Source organism: Ranitomeya variabilis, chromosome 6, assembly GCF_051348905.1.
Source record: "Ranitomeya variabilis isolate aRanVar5 chromosome 6, aRanVar5.hap1, whole genome shotgun sequence".
NCBI classification, from domain to species: domain Eukaryota; kingdom Metazoa; phylum Chordata; class Amphibia; order Anura; family Dendrobatidae; genus Ranitomeya; species Ranitomeya variabilis.
In genome coordinates, this window is record NC_135237.1 from 545,174,007 (window position 1) to 545,188,735 (window position 14,729).

Consider the following 14,729-nt stretch of genomic DNA (forward strand, 5'->3'; position numbering starts at 1 on the left):
CAATATTGCATTGTTCTAGATTTGACAGTCAGTGTCTAGTTCTCGGAGGTGGTTGCAGTCCTGGCAGAACACGCTGCGACAGGATGTGGATGACTGGATGTGGTTCCTTATAGTCTGCCAGAATACCATATCCAAATCTCATTCTTGGATGATCAGCAGCCCCCTCCACGACATAGTTGCTCCTATCTGCGATGAATGCCACAATCTGTCATCTATTAATCTGTGTATATAATTTTATTATGGTTATATCTGGGTGTATAAATACACATAATAAAATTATTCTTATCATAGAAAAATAGTGTGATAGTCTTTTAGAGTGGGCAGCTCCTCTGCATCCTGCCAGCACTATAGGTGCCGAAAATTCCTTCCCATCACTTCCCTGACGACATTACTGCATTGTACAATGAATTACCTGAACTCAATTTGAAAGCCCGCCTCTATGTTATCCTGTATGCAGTTTGACAGACAGAAGAGCAGAAGCAAAGAAAAAGACCCATCCCCACATCCTGTAGAGATACAATCATTCATTCCAATATAATGTAGAGAGAAAAAGACCCCCCATACTCACTGTAGAGACAAAGCCCACCCCCACTTCTTTTAATGAGATGAAGACCCGTCCCACTTCCTGTAGAGAGTCAAAGATTGGTTCTCACTTCCTGTAAAGTGACAAAGATCGCCCATCACTTCCTGTAGAGAGAAAAAAAGATAGATAGGCCTCACTTCCTGTAGAGAAACAAAGACCTGCCTCCACTTACTCCAGAGACAGAAAGACTCACCCCAACATCCTGAAAAGACACAGAACTGTCCCTACTTCCTATAGTGAGACTCTTCCCTACTTCCTCGAGAGAGTCAAAGACCAACCTCTATTTGCTGTAGAAAGACAAAGACCATCCCCACTTGATGCAGGAAGACAAAGACCCGTACTCACTTCTGGTAGAGAAACAAAAATCTACTTCCACTTCTAGTAAAGATATAAAAACTCATTTCCAACATCCTGCAAAGACAATGACCTGCGCCCAACTTCATGTAGAGAGAGGATGACCCACCCCTACTTATTGTAAAAAGACAAAGACCTTCCCCCACTCCCTGTAGAGAGTAAGATTGGACCCAATTTCCTCTGGGGTGACAAAGCCCCATCCCACTCAAATACTCGCATCCACTTACTCTAGAGAGATAAAGACCCACACTTCTTGTTTAGAGACAAAGATTCTCCCTTACTTCCTGTAGTGAAAAACACACCCACGCTCAGTAGAGTTAAATACTCGCGCTAAGACTTGCCCACACTTCCTGTAGAAAATCAAAGACTCTCGCTATCTTCCTCTATAAAGTCAAAGACTTGTTCCCACTTCCTGTAGAGAGTCAAAGACTCACACTAGCTTCATGTAGAAAGTCAAAGACTCGTCCCCACTTCCTGTAGAAAGTCAAAGACTCGCCTCTACTTCCTGTAAGGAGTCAAAAACTAACATTAACTTCCTGTAGAGTCAAAAAACTCATCTCCACTTCCTGTAGAGAGTCAAAGACTCCTCCCCTGTTCCTGTAGACAGTCAAAGACTTGCGCTAACTTCCGGTAGAAAGTCAAAGACTCATCCCCACTTACCTTAGAAAGTCAAAGACTCGCCTCTACTTCCTGTAGAGTCAAAAACTAACATTAGCTTCCTGTAGGGTCAAAAACTCGTCTCCACTTCCTGTAGAGAGTCAAAGACTCCTCCCCTCTTCCTGTAGACAGTCAAAGACTCCCGCTAACTTCCTGTGGAAAGTCAAAGACTCGTCCCCACTTCCTGTAGAGAGTCAAAGACTCAGAATAACTTCCTGTAGAAAGTCAAAGATTCGCTTCCACTTCCTGTAAAGAGACAAAAGCTTCTACATGAAAACCAATAGACATCAGAAGAAGTGCTACATAAGAAAACAGGATCAGACTACACAGGCATTGTTTGTAGTCTGTAACCAAGGAAACTTACCGTAGAACTACATAGGAGCTCAATGCAATGATCTCTTGGAGATCTTATTTAAAGTTAACTGTAAAGTTGTTTTTATTTTTTTCATATTAAGGATTTATTTGTGAAATTTAAAAAAAATGCTCCAAATGTATACATACTTTATATAATGACTTTATGAATTGATAAATCTAATAATCTACAGCCAGCAGAAGATTAGCAATACATGACTGCAGGACAACTCTACACTGAGAAAAATCTGTTTGTAGTCTGTTACCATGGAGACGCATGAGTCTGCGGGAGGGGCTGGTCGAACAAAACGCAAAGTGATTTTTTTAATGAAAATCAGTTGTAAAATTGATTTTTTTTTTCATTTGAGGTGTAAAATCTTTTTGCAGTACTACACAGCAATTTCATATGATCGATTCTGTATATATTTTTTCATATTGGAAAATCTACAATTCACTGGTATTGATTGATGTCATTCTATGTGCAGCGCTCCAGAGTCCTGGTCGTTGCAGTACTGATGCTCCGCCGCTAAGGGGCGCTATGGTACGTCTGATGGCACTGAAGGAGTTCACCTGACCAGGTATCACAGACACCAATACACTTCACAGTCTGGCCTCCAGGGGGAGCTAAGGGCGCTATGTATTAGGCCACTCCTCACAGTCTGGTAAAACTGGGGGTTGGATAGGAAGTTAGTAAGAAGCTGACTGGGTTGGAACCAGGCAACATCCTGTGGCAGAGGGGGTTGCAGGGGAAGATTCAGGGGGGTCCCTGTCAGGGGTGGGATCCTGACAGAGGCCTAGCGAACAGAGAGAACGTTACGGGACCGCGCCTGCACCTGATCGCGGCGGTACCCTAAGAAAGGACAAGAAGCGAGGTTTATTGTGCTGAGTGAGAAAGGAGATCAACGCAACAAGGAGAAACACCAGTAGGAGTCGTGCTGTAAGACGAGGCAACATCCTACTGAGGCGCGCAGCCGGTGGCCGGAACGCCGAGGAAGTATAGAGCTCCAGGCCTAACTTCAAACCTACGGCAGGACAGTCAGTTATAGGCGGGCTGTCTCACCCAAATCACCTAAGAAGACATAGGGGGCAACAACAGGAGAGGGGCGACACTAGGGTCCAGGAAGAGCTCCGAGCCTACCCGTCATACGGGTGCGTCCTAACCATAAGATCTGGGGGACGAAGAAGAACATCATAATCGAGTTGTGAGGGAACTTCAGAAACAGACACAACAGTTGTGGGGACTATCCTGTAAGCACAGCAGGGGAGGACCACAACACACAAGCGCTAGAAGGTAGGCACAGATTTCCACCTGCAAAGGGAACTCTGGAGGTGCCATCGGACCGGCCGGACTTGCGCAGCCCGGTTAACCGTATTCCGGACTGAGGATCCTGAAGCCTTCAGTAAAGAGGTAAAGAGACTGCACCCTGGTGTCCTCGTTATTTACTGCGACCTGCACCGCACCATAACATCATCACCACCCACACCTTTCATTGGGCGCCCCTCAGCAGGGTCACAGACCGGGTCTAGCCACTGTGACAACCCCAGGACAGAGACTCAGAGGCCCGGTACCGGGTACCCCTTGGCCCTGCGGCAGTGGGGGCGCTACATATGCATCCGTCTTGTGTAGATAATTACAGATGATGTAACTACTACTTAATTTCTATATCAGTAGCCTGAAGGAACAAATACAGTAAGTGCAGCGCTGGATTTATCCTACGCCCAGCTAACTTACATGGATGATCTCACAAAGCCAATTGCCTTGGAATGCTAAGAAGAACATTGTATTCTTTTCATGCATCCTCTGGAGTCATTACACGCCGGTTAATTATCTTTAAATGTTAGCATTTAGAAAAGTATATACCCCCCGCGCACCCCAGTCAAAAACCAGGAATCGCTTCCACCGCTGTACCTTTTCCTTGTTGACACGTCGCCTTAGGATAACAAATGACAATGTAACAGCTCAAACTCTGACACCTGTCAACGCTCCGTCACCATGTTTTCTCCACTGCTTCAAAAGGAGGTCGGTGACAAGACCCAGAGGTTTCAGCCTTTGAAATGCGATGACAAATACTTCATGCAGGCTAATAAAATAATGCAAAAAGCTGAGAGGAATGAAGCAGAAAAACTTTGCGGAAATCAGTGGTAATGAATGCAATTACGGCCGAATGCATGAGAAGGAATGCATGACGTCCACATCTTCAGTAATCCGTCGGCTCACAGGACTCACCACGGAGGAATCATGTCTAATTCCAAGGATTCCTTCTAATTCCCGACAATAATAATATGATCTGACTTCCGCACTGAGACTCTATACGGTCATTAAAAAAAAAATTACAAAATCTGATTTGGAATCATGTTATTTGACATTGCTATGTTTTCATTGTATTGCTATTTTTTATTCTATCATCTTTATCTTATTGTTAATTTTTACATTTCATTCAGAACTTCATTAATCTACTGTAGCATTTGATAATCCAGAAATTTCAATAATCTGGTGTCTGTTTCTTAGGAGACGAAACCCAATTGTAAAAAAAATTGTAGTTGTGTATTTTCTAAGGTTTTTATTTGTTTAATTATATTTTATGTTTTTCTGCTTATATTTTAAACCCTTAGTGATAGTGCCAATTTTGTACTTAATGACCAAGCCCAATTTTACAATTCTGATCACTATCACTTTATGAGGTTATAGCTCTGGAACGCTTCAACATATCCCACTGATTCTGAGACTGTTTTTTTGCACTTCATGTTAGTGGTAAAAATTTCTTCTGTATGACTTGCGTTTATTTATGAAAAAAATGAAAATTTGGCAAAAATGTTGAAAATTTTGCAATTTTCAAATTTTATTTTTTGTGCCCTTAAATCAGAGCGTGGTGTCACACAAAATAGTTAATAAATAACAATTCCCACATGTCAACTTTACATCAGCAAAATTTTGGAAACATCATTTTTTTTTGTTAGGACGTTATAAGTGTTAAAAGTTGACCAGTGATTTCACATTTTTTCAACAAAGTATCCAAAACCATTTTTTTAGGGACCACCTTACATTTGAAGTGACTTTAGGGTATCAAAATAACAGAAAATACCCAAAAGAGACACCATTCTAAAAACTCCACCCCTCAAGGTGCGCAAAACCACATTCAAAAAGTTTATTAACCCTTCAGGTGCTTCACGAGAACTAAAGCAGTGTGGAAGGAAGAAAAAAATGAACATTTTTTTTCACAAAAAATTTACTTTGGAGCCAAACTTTTTTATTTTCACAAGAGTATCAAGAGAAAATTGACCACAAAATTTGTTGTGCAATTTCTACTGAGTACGTCGATACCCCATATGTGGGAGAAAGACACTGTTTGGGTGCATGGCAGGGCTCAGAAGGGAGGGAGCACCATTTGACTTTTTGAATGCAAAATTGGCTGGAATCAATGGTGGGCACCATGTTGTGTTTTGCGATCCCCTGTTGTACCTAAAAAGTGGAACCCCTCCAATTTTAACTCCAACCCTAACACAACCCTAACCCCAACCCTAACCCCAACACACTCCTAACCCTAATCTCAACCCTAACCATAACCCTAACCACATCCCTAACCCCAACACCACAACCCTAACCCCAACACAACTCTATCCCCAACCCTAACCCTAGCCCAGCCCTAACCCAGCCCTAACACTAGCTCTAACCCTAGCCCCAACCCTAACCCTAGCCCAACCCTAACCCGAGCTCTAACCCCAACCCTAACCCTAACCCCAACCATAACCCTAACACTAATGGAAAAATGGTAACAAATATAATTTTTATTTTATCATTTTTAACTAACTAAGGGGGTGATACAGGGGATTTTGATTTACTATTTTTTTATTTTGATCACTGTGATAGGGTCTATCACAGTGATCAAAATAAACCAATAGGAGAAATCTCTTATTGTTGCCGAATGCCGGCCGGCAGATCTTGGTGGGCGTACTGCGCATGTGCCCACCATTTTCTTCCTGGAAGACGATGCAGAGGGCTGGGGGACACTGAAGGTAAAGGGGGGGCTCGGGGGACCCCATTTCTTTCTCCGCTGATGTGCTAGATCATATCAGAGAGAGAAATTAGTATGAAATTGGGCTTTTTTGCGGTCGCCGTTATTCCGTGAATAACGGCCTTCGCAACACTGGGGTCGGTAAAAAACGACCTGATTCATGTTCTCCGGGGTCTCAGCTACCCCTGGTAACCAAGACCCTGGAGATTTTCCAACGTTGGGGGGCGCTATAACCCTATTTCTCAGGGCTATTAAAAAGCGGTGCTGAGGGATAAGTAGGAATATAAACCAGCTCACCCGTGATGCATAAACCAATCTTCGGGAGCACGTACCAGCTGTGTCCAGGCGTATAGAGTCCAAAAAAGAAAAAACTCTTTTTTACGGATTTGGTGAGGGATAAGTACCCTTAACTGCCGCTGTTAAAAGGCTGTCGTTAAGGAGTTAAGTACTGTTTCATTAACATGAAGTTGGGATAAAAATACTAACACGTGGGCGCTACTGATAGTGCTTCCTCCTCCGGACCCAGCGGTCATAAGATCACTCTCTGTATGGAAGGAGCAAGAGCTGCTGGGCCCTAAGACTTGCAGTCAGCTCTGATGTGCAGCCAGGAAGCTGAATTTCCCCCGGAACTGGGTCTAATATACCAGTCCCAGTTACAGGGGAAATCGGATTTAAAAAAAAAAAAAAAAGTATTTAAATGTTGAAATGACCCACTGAGGTTTTTTCTGACAGTGTGTAAAATAAATGAAAAGTAAAAAAAAAAGTAAGTAAAAAGTAGGTAAAAAACAAATATATAAGAAATGCCGCTACCTATACAAATTGTTGTTGTAAGCCTTGTCCTGTCATAAAAAAATATGTTTCTGATGTATAGAAATACATTTTACAGAATAGGGTACAAATTTTAAAATGTATTTTAGTAGTTCTTAGTGGTCATAAAACTATAAATAAAATGTGAAAAACTGACAAGAATTTACTATATTTCCCACCAATATTGCCAAAAAATAAATAGTATGTAAAAAAACTGAAAAATTTGAATATTTTTGTCATTTCATTGTTATTATTATTATTATTATTATTATTATTATTATTATTGTGTTCGCATAAATCCTTCTCCATGCCGTATGCCAAGATTATTTGATTCTGCAGTGTTTTCTGTCACCGTACACTTTTGTTAGTCTGGGGCCGTATGTTTCGCCATCTGTTGCTGAAAAGCATCTGATCAGTCTGAGTTTTGTTCTTCAACATCCCTGGCTCTGACACCATGTGTCCATCTGTCAAGAAGCGTATTCCACCAATCCAAAGATTCACACTAAGTGAACGTCAAATACGATACAGTAAGGAAACTTTTGGCTTCATCGAGGGGAGTATAGTAACAAGCAAAGTTTCTGACCTACCTTCCAAAAAATAGTCTTAGTCTCTAAGCTCCAAGTCTAAACCCAGTGTTCTCTGGCTGTTTTGAGAACATGAGAAGCATATGAGAAAATAACCCTAAAAAAATAATCTCATTATATGGCAAAATGGAACTAATGGTAAGTGAGTGCAGAAGAACAAAAAATTTTGAACTACCCTGTTCCGTTGCCCACTTTGTTTCTCCCTGTCAGCCAGACAAGGGCTCGACAGGCACTCAAATGCCATTATCCTGGGTGCCTAGACCCTCGTAATATCACAATGTTGAGTAACAAAGCACGTCATGATGTCATGAGGGCCTAGTGATCCTAAAGGTTTCCTAGGGTGCCAACGTTTGAGTGCCAGCCAAGAAAGTTCTCACTGCCCTAGTCTGGCTACCATGGAGTACCGAAGTGGACCCTGGATCAGGACGCTATGAATTTATTTGGGAAGATCTGAAAGGGACAAATTCTTCACAGATAGGGTAGTACAATAAGGAACAAGATGGGGAATGAGGGTGATGGTAACACTCATCTTTAAGAGTTGTGTAAGGAAACAACAACTGTAGAAGCCTAATGTGCAGTAGCTGGAGAAGAGTACATCCAGATAGCAGTTTGACAAAGTAGAGATAATCATGATGTGCCGAAAGCATTCATGGAAAGGATGAGATCCGAAAAGTATAAGCAACATTTTTATTCACCAACGCGTTTTGGCACCAGACCGCCACCTTTTTTAATGTAAAAAACCAAGGTATGAATCTATAATCAGACCTAAAATGGTAATCACATAGCTGAAAAAGGGAAAAGACAACTCACAAAGGCTCGTTTCCCGATCTGTATGGGAACTGTGAACCTCTGAAGAGTTTTCCATTGAAGCCAGTCAAGGAAAACTCGGTCAGGGTCAAGGTGCCCCTTCCTTCGAAGGCATCTTACCGAACCATAAAAAAGCCAAAAAAGGGACAATAGATTAGTAGAAATTAACTTTGAGTTTCCGGGAAAATAACGCGCACTACTTACAAAGCTTCACGACATCATGATGTGCATTACCCCGATTTATCCTAACATCGAGAGATCTAGTCGATAATGGAAGAGCTAAGAAAGCCCTGAAGAGTGACCGAAGGTGCGTACAAAGAAAAATAGGTGAGGACCAAGGGATTATTATACTGTAAACATATATATATTTTTTTTTTTTTCTACCCAACTTTTACTATGTTTTGTGATTTGTGAACTGCAAATTTAATTCTCATTGAAAACTTTTGTGTCAATTTAATTTCCTGCCCGAATTCCAGCAAATCTGGTAAATTTTCTCTAGATTTGTTTATTTCCAGGGGCCAAGTATAGATGAACACGTCCCCCCCCCCGCAAAAAAAAGAAAAATCAATACTGTAAACAAATTGATAAATGGTACATAAAGGCAGGAAAAAAGTCAAAAATACTCGACAATCTACTCCATGGGCCAGTCTAGGGCTGTTGTGAAATATCAGGCTATTACATAGAGCTGAGGAAACACAAACTGGTAAATTGGTTATTGATTTGCAATACTCTCCGAGAACCAAGACTTTCTGGTGTCACATTAAAAAAATAAACCAAGCGTCCCGAAACCACCGTCTCCCGACCACGAGGCTTCTTATCTCCTGGACATATTAATAGATCTTGCACTTAAAGATAAAAAGAGCCTTGTATCTGAGGAGCGATCCCTGGAGTCAATCGTGGTGTCGCCTGCCATACTGTACAGCCCGGCTGCTGGAAGACACACAGTGCACGTCACTGCCGGGGTCTGCTGCTGACAACTCGCCTTCCACTACATAAGAGTATTTCCTACAAGGAGCAGTAATCCGACAACATCGAAGATTGTCAATAGGATAAAGGGTTTATAAGGGGAAAAAAAGGTATATTACGTTCCAGTAAAGTAGAACTTTCCCAAAAATCACATTAAAGAAGTGTCAGCTAGAGTATTCCAATAGAAACAGCAGGGGGCGATATTAGTCATTCTGCTGCATTGGAACTGATGACAGGTGCACTAAATTGTCCTAATACATGTGCACTTACCTAATTATCACTTTCCTCATAATGCTTTAACAACAAATCAAGCAGAAGAAACAATAAAAAATTCTAAAATAAATAAGACAGTAATTAAAGAGCAATATATTAGTACATGGCAGCATTATTATATTAGTTATATTTTTGTATATGGGGCAGTATTATAGCAGTTATATTCTTGTACATAGGATCAGTATTATAGTAGTTATATTCTTGTACATAGGGGCAGTATTATAGTAGTTATATTCTTGTACATAGGAGCAGTATTATAGTAGTTATATTCTTGTACATAGTGACAGTATTATAGTAGTTATATTCTTGTATATAGGGGTAGTATTATAGTAGTTATATAGTTATATTCTTGTACACGGGCAGTATTATAGTAGTTATATTCTAGTACATAGGGGCAGTATTATAGTAGTTATATTCTTGTACATAGTGACAGTATTATAGTAGTTATATTCTTGTACATAGGAGCAGTATTATAGTAGTTATATTCTTGTACATAGTGACAGTATTATAGTAGTTATATTCTTGTATATAGGGGTAGTATTATAGTAGTTATATAGTTATATTCTTGTACACGAGCAGTATTATAGTAGTTATATTCTTGTACATAGGGGCAGTATTATAGTAGTTATATTCTTGTATATAGGGGCAGTATTATAGCAGTTATATTCTTGTACATAGGGGGCAGTATTATAGTAGTTATATTCTTGTACATGGGGGCAGTATTATAGTAGTTATATTCTTGTACATAGGGGGCAGTATTATAGTAGTTATATTCTTGTACACGGGCAGTATTATAGTAGTTATATTCTTGTACATAGGAGCAGTATTATAGCAGTTATATTCTTGTACATAGGGGCAGTATTATAGTAGTTATATTCTTGTACATAGGGGCAGTATTATAGCAGTTATATTCTTGTACATAGGGGCAGTATTATAGTAGTTATATTCTTGTACATATGGGCAGTATTATAGTAGTTATATTCTTGTACATAGGAGCAGTATTATAGTAGTTATATTCTTGTACATAGGAGCAGTATTATAGTAGTTATACTCCTGTACATAGGGGCAGTATTATAGTAGCTATATTCTTGTACATAGGAGCAGTATTATAGTAGTTATATTCTTGTACATAGGAGCAGTAATATAGTAGTTATATTCTTGTACATAGGGGCAGTATTATAGTAGTTATATTCTTGTACATAGGAGCAGTAATATAGTAGTTATACTCTTGTACATAGGGGCAGTATTATAGTAGTTAGATTCTTGTACAAAGGAGCAGTATTATAGTAGTTATATTCTTGTACATAGGAGCAGTAATATAGTAGTTATATTCTTGTACATAGGGGCAGTATTATAGTAGTTATATTCTTGTACATAGGGGCAGTATTATAGTAGTTGTATTCTTGTACATAGGAGCAGTATTATAGTAGTTACATTCTTGTACATAGGAGCAGTAATATAGTAGTTATATTCTTGTACATAGGGGCAGTATTATAGTAGTTATATTCTTGTACATAGGAGCAGTATTATAGTAGTTATATTCTTGTACACAGGGGCAGTATTATAGTAGTTATATTCTTGTACATAGGAGCAGTATTATAGTAGTTATATTCTTGTACATAGGGGCAGTATGATAGTAGTTATATTGTTGTACATAGGAGCAGTATTATAGTAGTTATATTCTTGTACATAGGGGCAGTATTATAGCAGTTATATACTTGTACATAGGAGCAGTATTATAGTAGTTATATTCTTGTACATAGGAGCAGTATTATAGTAGTTATATTCTTGTACATAGGGACAGTATTATAGTAGTTATATTCTTGTACATGGGGAGCAGTATTATAGTCGTTATATTCTTGCACATAGGGGCAGTATTATAGTAGTTATATTCTTGTACATAGGGGCAGTATTATAGTAGTTATATTCTTGTACATAGGGGCAGTATTATAGCAGTTATATACTTGTACATAGGAGCAGTATTATAGCAGTTATATACTTGTACATAGGAGCAGTATTATAGTAGTTATATTCTTGTACATAGGAGCAGTATTATAGTAGTTATATTCTTGTACATAGGGACAGTATTACAGTAGTTATATTCTTGTACATGGGGAGCAGTATTATAGTCGTTATATTCTTGTACATAGGGGCAGTATTATAGTAGTTATATTCTTGTACATAGGGGCAGTATTATAGTAATTATATAACTGTACATAGGGGCAGTATTATAGTAGTTATATTCTTGTACATAGGGGCAGTATTATAGTAGTTATATTCTTGTACATAGGGGCAGTATTATAGTAGTTATATTCTTGTACATAGGAGCAGTATTATAGTAGTTATATTCTTGTACATAGGGGCAGTATTATAGTAGTTATATTCTTGTACATAGTGGCAGTATTATAGTAGTTACAGTATATTCTTGTACATAGGAGCAGTATTATAGTAGCTATATTCTTGTACATTGGAGTAGTATTATAGTAGTTATATTCTTGTACATAGTGGCAGTATTATAGTAGTTATATTCTTGTACATAGAGGACAGTATTATAGTAGTTATATTCTTGTACTAAGGGCAGTATTATAGTAGTTATATTGTTGTACATAGGAGCAGTATTATAGTAGTTATATTCTTGTACATAGGGGCAGTATTATAGCAGTTATATACTTGTACATAGGAGCAGTATTATAGTAGTTATATTCTTGTACATAGGAGCAGTATTATAGTAGTTATATTCTTGTACATAGGGACAGTATTATAGTAGTTATATTCTTGTACATGGGGAGCAGTATTATAGTCGTTATATTCTTGCACATAGGGGCAGTATTATAGTAGTTATATTCTTGTACATAGGGGCAGTATTATAGTAGTTATATTCTTGTACATAGGGGCAGTATTATAGCAGTTATATACTTGTACATAGGAGCAGTATTATAGCAGTTATATACTTGTACATAGGAGCAGTATTATAGTAGTTATATTCTTGTACATAGGAGCAGTATTATAGTAGTTATATTCTTGTACATAGGGACAGTATTATAGTAGTTATATTCTTGTACATGGGGAGCAGTATTATAGTCGTTATATTCTTGTACATAGGGGCAGTATTATAGTAGTTATATTCTTGTACATAGGGGCAGTATTATAGTAATTATATAACTGTACATAGGGGCAGTATTATAGTAGTTATATTCTTGTACATAGGGGCAGTATTATAGTAGTTATATTCTTGTACATAGGGGCAGTATTATAGTAGTTATATTCTTGTACATAGGAGCAGTATTATAGTAGTTATATTCTTGTACATAGGGGCAGTATTATAGTAGTTATATTCTTGTACATAGTGGCAGTATTATAGTAGTTATATTCTTGTACATAGAGGACAGTATTATAGTAGTTATATTCTTGTACATAGGAGCAGTATTATAGTAGTTATATTCTTGTACATAGGGGCAGTATTATCATAGTTATATTCTTGTACATAGTGGCAGTATTATAGTAGTTATATTCTTGTACATTGGAGCAGTATTATAGTAGTTATATTCTTGTACATACGGGCAGTATTATAGTAGTTATATTCTTGTACATAGAGACAGTATTATAGTAGTTATATTCTTGTACATAGGGGCAGTATTATAGTAGTTATATTTTTGTACATAGGAGCAGTATTATAGTAGTTATATTCTTGTACATAGGGGCAGTATTATAGCAGTTATATTCTTGTATATAGGAGCAGTATTATAGTAGTTATATTCTTGTACACAGGGGCAGTATTATAGTAGTTATATTCTTGTACATAGGAGCAGTATTATAGTAGTTATATTCTTGTACATAGGGGCAGTATTATAGTAGTTATATTCTTGTACATAGGAGCAGTATTATAGTAGTTATATTCTTGTACATAGGGGCAGTATTATATTAGTTACAGTATATTATTGTACATAGGAGCAGTATTATAGTAGCTATATTCTTGTACATTGGAGCAGTATTATAGTAGTTATATTCTTGTACATAGTGGCAGTATTATAGTAGTTATATTCTTGTACATAGAGGACAGTATTATAGTAGTTATATTCTTGAACATATGGGCAGTATTATAGTAGTTATATTCTTGTACATAGGGACAGTATTATAGTAGCTATATTCTTATACATAGGGGCAGTATTATAGTAGTTATATTGTTGTACATAGGAGCACTATTATAGTAGTTATATTCTTGTACATAGGGGCAGTATTATAGCAGTTTTATACTTGTACATAGGAGCAGTATTATAGTAGTTATATTCTTGTACATGGGGAGCAGTATTATAGTCGTTATATTCTTGCGCATAGGGGCAGTATTATAGTAGCTATATTCTTGTACATAGGGGCAGTATTATAGTAGTTATATAACTGTACATAGGGGCAGTATTATAGTAGTTATATTGTTGTACATAGGAGCACTATTATAGTAGTTATATTCTTGTACATAGGGGCAGTATTATAGCAGTTTTATACTTGTACATAGGAGCAGTATTATAGTAGTTATATTCTTGTACATGGGGAGCAGTATTATAGTCGTTATATTCTTGCGCATAGGGGCAGTATTATAGTAGCTATATTCTTGTACATAGGGGCAGTATTATAGTAGTTATATTCTTGTACATAGGGGCAGTATTATAGTAATTATATAACTGTACATAGGGGCAGTATTATAGTAGTTATATTCTTGTACATAGGGGCAGTATTATAGTAGTTATATTCTTGTACATAGGAGCAGTATTATAGTAGTTATATTCTTTTACATAGGGGCAGTATTATTGTAGTTATATTCTTGTACATAGGGGCAGTATTATAGTAGTTATATTCTTGTACATAGGGGTAGTATTATCGTAGTTATATTCTTGTACATAGTGGCAGTATTATAGTAGTTATATTCTTGTACTAAGGGCAGTATTATAGTAGTTATATTCTTGTACATACGGGCAGTATTATAGTAGTTATATTCTTGTACATAGAGACAGTATTATAGTAGTTATATTCTTGTACATAGGGGCAGTATTATAGTAGTTATATTGTTGTACATAGGGGCAGTATTATAGCAGTTATATACTTGTACATAGGAGCAGTATTATAGTAGCTATATTCTTGTACATAGGAGCAGTATTATAGTAGGTACATTCTTGTACATGGGGAGCAGTATTATAGTCGCTATATTCTTGTACATAGGGGCAGTATTATAGTAGTTATATTCTTGTACATAGGGGCAGTATTATAGTTATTATATAACTGTACATAGGGGCAGTATTATAGTAGTTATATTCTTGTACATAGGGGCAGTATTATAGTAGT